This window comes from Musa acuminata, chromosome BXJ1-3 (assembly GCF_036884655.1).
Source record: "Musa acuminata AAA Group cultivar baxijiao chromosome BXJ1-3, Cavendish_Baxijiao_AAA, whole genome shotgun sequence".
Lineage (NCBI taxonomy): Eukaryota > Viridiplantae > Streptophyta > Magnoliopsida > Zingiberales > Musaceae > Musa > Musa acuminata.
In genome coordinates, this window is record NC_088329.1 from 33,712,612 (window position 1) to 33,719,863 (window position 7,252).

The following is a 7,252-nucleotide window of genomic DNA, read 5'->3' on the forward strand; positions in this document are numbered from 1 at the left end:
ATGTCGAACTCGAATCGTTGATGACGGTGTGTGTATTCTTGGGCCTTCGGCCAATAGGCCCAGCTAAGTCTCGTTCACTGGAACTCCGGCCCGTTAAAAGTCGAGGCCCCTTAGGGCTCCGTCGTCCTCGTCACTCTCTCCGCCCACGACGCCTCCTTCTGACCCACGAGCAACAATGGAAGCCCCCAAAAAATATAACACGATATCAGAGAGAACATCCTTTATTAGGATATAATAAAAAGATCCAATTTATTTTATCACTATTTACTAATTTATGAAATACCAAGTAGCTCCCACCATTGTTGTACATTATTACCCAGCGAGTTCGAGGGTAGTTTTGTCCTCCTCATAGTTCGGGTTGTCCGCTCTCGCGTTCCCTCCAACCGACCGCGCTCTTCTCCTTCGCCCCCAATCTCTTCTCGGTGTCCCTCTTCGCCTCGCTTCTTTCCGCCGCCTCCTCCTCTCGCTGCCTTCCCCATCGAGCCATCTCCTCTTCTTCCTCGGTAAATATTCGCGCTTCCGCTGCTTCGATCTCGCGTGGTCTGTCGCCGGGCTGCGCCCCTCCCCGCCCCGCCCTACGATTCGTTGCCGATCGGCTCGGTTGGTAACGGATTCTTGCGGAGCGTTTCATCGATCAGCAACTTCCATCTCCTCCGCCCTTTCTTTCCGCTTCTTCCCGTGTTCCCCAGAGAAATCCACATTGCTCGTTCCCACAACATCTTTGCTGGAATGCTCATTCGGGGATCTCCTCTTCTCTGGATCCGATTCCCTAACAACCCTAGTTCCAGAGGTCGTTGCCGGTTCCTCCTCTCCCTCGGGTTCTCGTCCTCCTCGGACAGGTCAACATGTTTGTTTATATCACTTGAATCTTTGTCTCCTTGTAGCTATAATGGCTTAGCAAGTATTTCTAGAAGCATATCAAGTTAAATTACTGAGATTAGGACTGTTGACCTGCACAAGCAAGTTAAATTCATCTCTACTTTTTCTTAATTTTGTCAGAAACACTAAATAATTTTGCAAAGGTTTCTTATGGTAACCATAAGGTCATAACTCCTCCATCTCTGAGACCTGTGCCCGATGACTTTGGTCGTTGAATCTTATCTAATTCATTAGTTTTATTGCAACTCTGGAGGACTTGTTCTAGCATTAGAAGTTAACATGTGGTCATTTGTTGAGATTACATAACTCAATACTTTTTTGGTTTATATTTCTTTCTTGATAAACTGCAGTTGTTTCACTCTATCCATTCTATGAGTAGTTTATACGGGTGAAATTCCAGAATGAGACCTAAGAAATGTTAGTTCATATGAATGAATTCGGGGGTTGAGTGTTGTTAGTTCATATGAATCTTGTTGCATTATCTCTTGATAAAATAGCCTCTGTGTGGAAGACTGTAGATTCATATGATGCTCATTTTGATGATGAAGAAGAAGAACCAATTCCCTCATATTTAGAACTGTTCTTCGAACAACTTCTCTCTCAATGTTTTCTGGCATCATTGTTCTCTGCGTTTCTTAGAACCGATTATTATCCGTTTGATTCATGTTTACTTTGGAGTGGTCATATTTGGCTTACAGTTGAATCAGGTAATGATCTTTCTGCTTTTGTTTTCTCACAGTTCATGGCATGTAGCATTGGTTGTCATGGAACACAAGGGGACTGCTCATTGTAGTGGGATCTCTGAGTTCTTGCTGCCGCAGATGTATCCATTATTATTTCTTCATGTGGTACATTACCTGATCTGCCAAAGAATTGGTGCCCAGAAACCGGTATCAATCCCTGTAATCTCACATCATGACCCACATTTAAGATTAGTTCCTGAATTTGAGACTTTTACTCTTGCTCTTGCTGAGAAATTTATCTGACTGTTACAGAAACAGAGTTATAGATTGTGAAATTTTCCAAGAAATTAACATTACAATAGCATCAAAGCTAAGGAGGTTTGTCGCTTAGATTTGGTCGGCAATCTCATTTAGAGAAGCTTCCAATTTATTCTTTACCAACTACTTTACAAGTGCTACAAATTTGGTAGATCGAATTGAATCTGTTGTTCCTATCCATTCTGAGACTGCTTGCCATGCGGATGCCAAGTGTTCGTCAACTACATCATGCAGCATTCTCCCAGTTGATGGAAAGGAACATAGTAGCATGCAGATTGTCTGCAAACTCAACATCGTTAATGCTGATTGTTAGCGTAAGTCCAGTGTCTATCACTTCTCTGAGATGGTTCTCAAGGGTTGAGAGATGATGTGTAACATTGAACTCAAATTTGGATTGTTCCTAGTAGAGATCATTGAAATCAAATTTGGATTGTTCATAAATGTACTCATCATCGTTTCCTTGTTTTTTTAACTTCTTCATCTCCTAATCACAAGCAGCTTCAAGCGTCAAGTGGTGACGAGCAGTCTTTTTCTTCTTCGTAGATCAAGGCGGCGTGGGGAAATGGCTGCCGGAGATATCTTGGTGCAAAATTGACACGGGCGGGGAGTAAGTGAGGGCGACAAGGGAAGGGGAGGAGTTGATCCAGGCGACCACGGGGATCATGCTCTTGCTCACGTCCACCTTCAACAAGCGATGTCAAGAGGGCATCGAGCGGTGTCAGAGCCTAATAGTGTCAAGTAGTGAGTTGCTACAATCTTTAACTAATTTTACTTGCTTCATTTGTATGAACGAGAAAACAAGTTAGAAAAAGGATTTAACTCGAGATAATATTTTAATAAATACTTGATAGATAATATAAATTATAAATATATAATTTATAAGTTTTAAATGATCATGTAACAAAATATCCTAGATGGTCCATTATAGTTAAAAGTCCTAACAAGTGTCCCTATAACACAAATGTACTAAATTAACCTTAAATAATATCTCAAAGGTCTATTCCATCATGTACCACGTAGGTAGCTCTAGGATGTTATATTAGCTGACGTTCCACACCAAGTTAGAAAATTCGGAGATGACTGTTTGGATAATATATTTTTGAATAATTTTATTTTTACATGACGATGCATACAACTTGTATTCATAAGACTAAACGATCATAAAAATAAATCAAAATGAGACTATTAAGTCTATTACAAGTCCTCTATGTATTATGTATGACATGAATATAACCAAAAGATACTAACATATATAAACATTATATCAAAAAAAAATTATATAGATTTATCAAAAATCCTTTATATAGATTTATCTATGACAAGAACGATGAGTGAGTCGTTGGAAACAAAGGGACGAGTGATAAGAGAGTGACGGCAAGGGGCACTCACGGTTTGTAAGAGACCAAAAAAAAAAAAGCTAAGATTAGTAATTGAGGGATGTAAATAATATAATTATATTTTATTATTCTTTTAAGAGGTTACTAATAGTAAGTTTCTTTCTTTTCCTGAATATATATATTTTGTCTAAAAACTTTTATTCATTAATTAACTAGAAACATTCAAGTGAGTCAATCATACACATAGATAAGTTATTCGAGTAGCGAAACCTGAGAAAGTATTGCAACTCTTGAACTCTGACCAGCATATATATATATATATATATATATGAAATCAAATAAATATTTTGGGGACTATATTGAGATTGCCAATCTAGGGAAAGATTTGTCTTTGATTATTACAAATAGTATTAGATATCCTAATTTAATTATTTTTATGATTTTTATATAAGTGAAAACTGATAAGTCAATATTTGATCATCATTGGTATGATCTCATAGGCTTATAAGAAATTAACCGTTTTGGGCGTGCCCGTACAATTTTACCTTTTCGGAACTTATGAGCTTCAAAATACATTTTTGAGGGTAAGGGTGACCCGACGCATTTATAAGCTCTTGGTTCTCCTACTCCTCAACCAATATGAGAATAAATATCCTTATCAGTGCTCCTCCCAGAGAGGAGCCAAGGGCTCATGGCCCTCCTTTTAGTGCAAAAATATGGTTGCCTTAATGTCATCAACCGTGAATCGGCATGACTTGATTCTATCCTGAAAGCACAAGTTCGTCCTGATGGTGTAGGGAAATCTAGGGATGACATCACATGCGTAGTGGAAGAACATAAAATAAAAATCCTCAAATTTCACAAAAATGTGTTCGTCGTCGTGCGAAGATTGGTGCGTATAAAACCCGCGAAACTTAAAACCACATGTGAAATAGTTATGTTACATAGGGAGAGTATATATCCCCGAATCCTTACAGATCTATAGGAGATGATGAAGGAGGTCAAGCATCCTCCTCTTTAGCAATGATTCACACAGCAGGGCTACAATGACGCTCCTCAAATCACTGTCTAAATCTCCACACCTACTATCTAAGGTGGAGAATAAGAGGTGGCAACCAAAAAGCGTCTAGCTTATGGGTGTTTAATTTCCTTCTATTTATAAAGGCCCCCTGTCAACTTAACCCTAATGGATCCTACCCTATTGGGTATTGGATCTCCATCCAATTACCCAAGCCTCTTAGATTAGTGGATCTCCATCCAATAATATCTCATTAGCTCTTATTGTATCTCATTCATATGATCTAATAATTTAGGGACTTATTGGATATCCAATAAGCCCATGAATTATTGGCTCATATAGACAAGATCTAATAAGAGTCAACTAAGTCAGTAGTGTATACACCCTATGGGATATGAAAATGCAAGAAGCCCGATCTTAAGGTAGTTAAGATTTGAGGATGTTCTGCCCACGTTAAAAGATAACCCCAATAAGTTGGTATCGCGGACGGAGCGGTGCAAGTTCGTGGGATACCCCAAGGAAACTTGTGAGTATTATTTCTATCATCTTGAGGACCAAAAAGTCGTAACCAAGAGAGCGGTGTTCCTTGAGAAGGAACATGTTCTTGGCAGAGATAGTGGGAGCATAATAGAGTTGAGCGAGGTTGGAGAACCTAGCTCAAGCACCACTCTACACCCCGAGTCTGTTCAGGTACCTAACACACAAGTTTCGACTTTAAGTAGGTCCGGCAGAGTATCACATCCTCCTGAGAGATATGTGGGTCATATTAGATGAGAGGATATTGAGGATATTGATCCTTAGACCTACGAGGAGGCTATTACGAGTATAGACTCCCAGAAGTGGCAAGAAGCCATAAATTCTAAGATGGATTACATGTACTCCAATAAGGTTTGGAACATAGTTGATGCATCCGTGAGTATTGTACCCATCGGTTGTAAATGGATCTTCAAGAAGAAGATCCGAGTAGATAGAAAGTTAGAGACCTATAAAGCAAAGCTAGTGACTAAGGGATATCTTCAAAAATAATATGTTGATTATGACGAAACCTTCTCACCCATAGTCATGCTAAAATTCATCTAAATTCTATTGGCTATTGTAGCACACTATGATTATGAGATCTGATAGATGGATATAAAAACTACGTTCCTCAATGGAAACCATGAGGAGGAGGTGTATATGATATAGCCTGAGGGATTTGTGTCCAAGGACTGCCCAAATAAGGTGTGTAGGCTGCTTAGTTCTATTTATAGACTAGAGCAAGCTTCTCGAAGTTGGAACATAAAATTTGATGAGGCAATCAGATCATATGACTTCATTAAGAATGAAGATGAGTCTTGCATATACAGGAAGGTAAGTGGGAGCGCTATCACTTTGTTGGTATTATATCTGGATGACATCCTGATCATTGTGAATGATATTGGAATACTATCCACAGTAAAAGCTTGGTTATCTAGACACTTTTCCATTAAGGATTTATGGGAAGTATCCTATATCTTATGGATTCGCATCTATAGAGATAGACACCATTGTCAAAAAGATTGACATAAAAATTTTCAAGAGATGTCTCATACCGATGAGATATGAGATCATTTTCTAGGAGTATGTCCCTAAATACTCCTAAAGAAATGGTGAATATGGATAGGATACCCTATGCCTCAGCGATAGGGTCTATCATGTATATCATGCTATGTACCAAACCTGATATAGCGCATGCTCTGAGTGTCACGAGCAGGTATCAGGCAGATCCAGGCTTGGAGCACTGAAAAGTAGTAAAATGTATCCTTAAGTACTTATGGAGGACTAAGGATCTTTTACTGGTATATGAAGGTAGTAGCCTCAAGGTGGAAGGCTACACAGACTCGAGTTTCTAGTCCGATGTCGATGATAGTAAGTCAAATTCGAGGAATGTGTACACCATGAATGGAGGAGCAGTATGCTGGAAGAGTTCCAAGCAAGGTACAACTACTAGTTCGACCACAGAGGCAGAGTGCATTGCTATAGTAGAGGCAACAAATGAGGGAGTCTGAATGAAGAAGTTCGTCACAGATTTGGGAGTCGTACCAAGCAACGAGGAGCCGATTTTCTTGTATTGTGACAACAACGTGGCGATTGCTCAAATGAGGAAACCTGGGTCTCATCAAAAGTGTTCTGAGGAGGTTCGAGCTTATTAGAGAGATCATGACCCGAGGAGATGTAGCAGTGGAAAGAGTTTCATCCGAAGATAACATCGTAGATCCATTGATAAAGCCGTTGTCTCATATTGTCTTTGAGCATCATAGGAGTCTGATGGGGGACCAGACACAGATGATTGGTTTTTGGTCAAGTGAGAGATTACTAGTCGTAGGTGTCTTATAAGCCAATCATGTGAGTGATGACACATGTGATATGATACGCATTTTTTTTCTTACTATATTATTTAGCATTTTATCACTTTATATTGCTTGTTGCATATATATATATATATATATATATATATATATATATATATATATATATATATATATATATATATATATATATATATATATATATATATATATATTGTGATGTCTATGGATCTGTACAATGAGAATCGGATCGTGATGAGATCATGATAATGAGATTGATTCACCTTAAAACATAAACCCTAAATAATCCCGGTCATAGGTTAGTCGAGAGGGACATCGAGATAACCGGACTGACTGATGTACTGTATACTTGTACATATGATGGAGGCGGCTAGTCTCATAACTACTTGTGTGTATCCGCTCATGTTAGATTATTGATGATGCCTTATTGTTATATAGTAATTCTGTAGTCCTACTGGTTTATTTGGTCCTTAGACTTGAGACACCAAGGATGTATTGGATGAGTACTCCACTCTTTGATACTAGACTTATAGGTCTGGAAGTTATAGATCTAGCATAATCAGTTATCGGGAGTGGTAGCCAAACCTTACAAGTGCTATTGAGTGCTGATAGAGGATCATCCGCTCTCAGTGTCATGAAAGGAATATCTTATGTATTCTTGCTCAAACA

At 38.9% G+C, this 7,252-nt stretch overlaps 1 long non-coding RNA gene across 1 annotated transcript; it reads left to right on the forward strand.

The window, feature by feature from the left end:
* The first annotated feature begins 338 nt into the window (after positions 1 to 338).
* Positions 339 to 2,770, forward strand: LOC108952313 (uncharacterized). Its single transcript, XR_010496210.1, has 3 exons — positions 339 to 839; positions 1,619 to 1,769; positions 2,424 to 2,770. It is a non-coding gene; the product is annotated as an uncharacterized LOC108952313 (long non-coding RNA).
* The last annotated feature ends 4,482 nt before the right edge of the window (positions 2,771 to 7,252 follow it).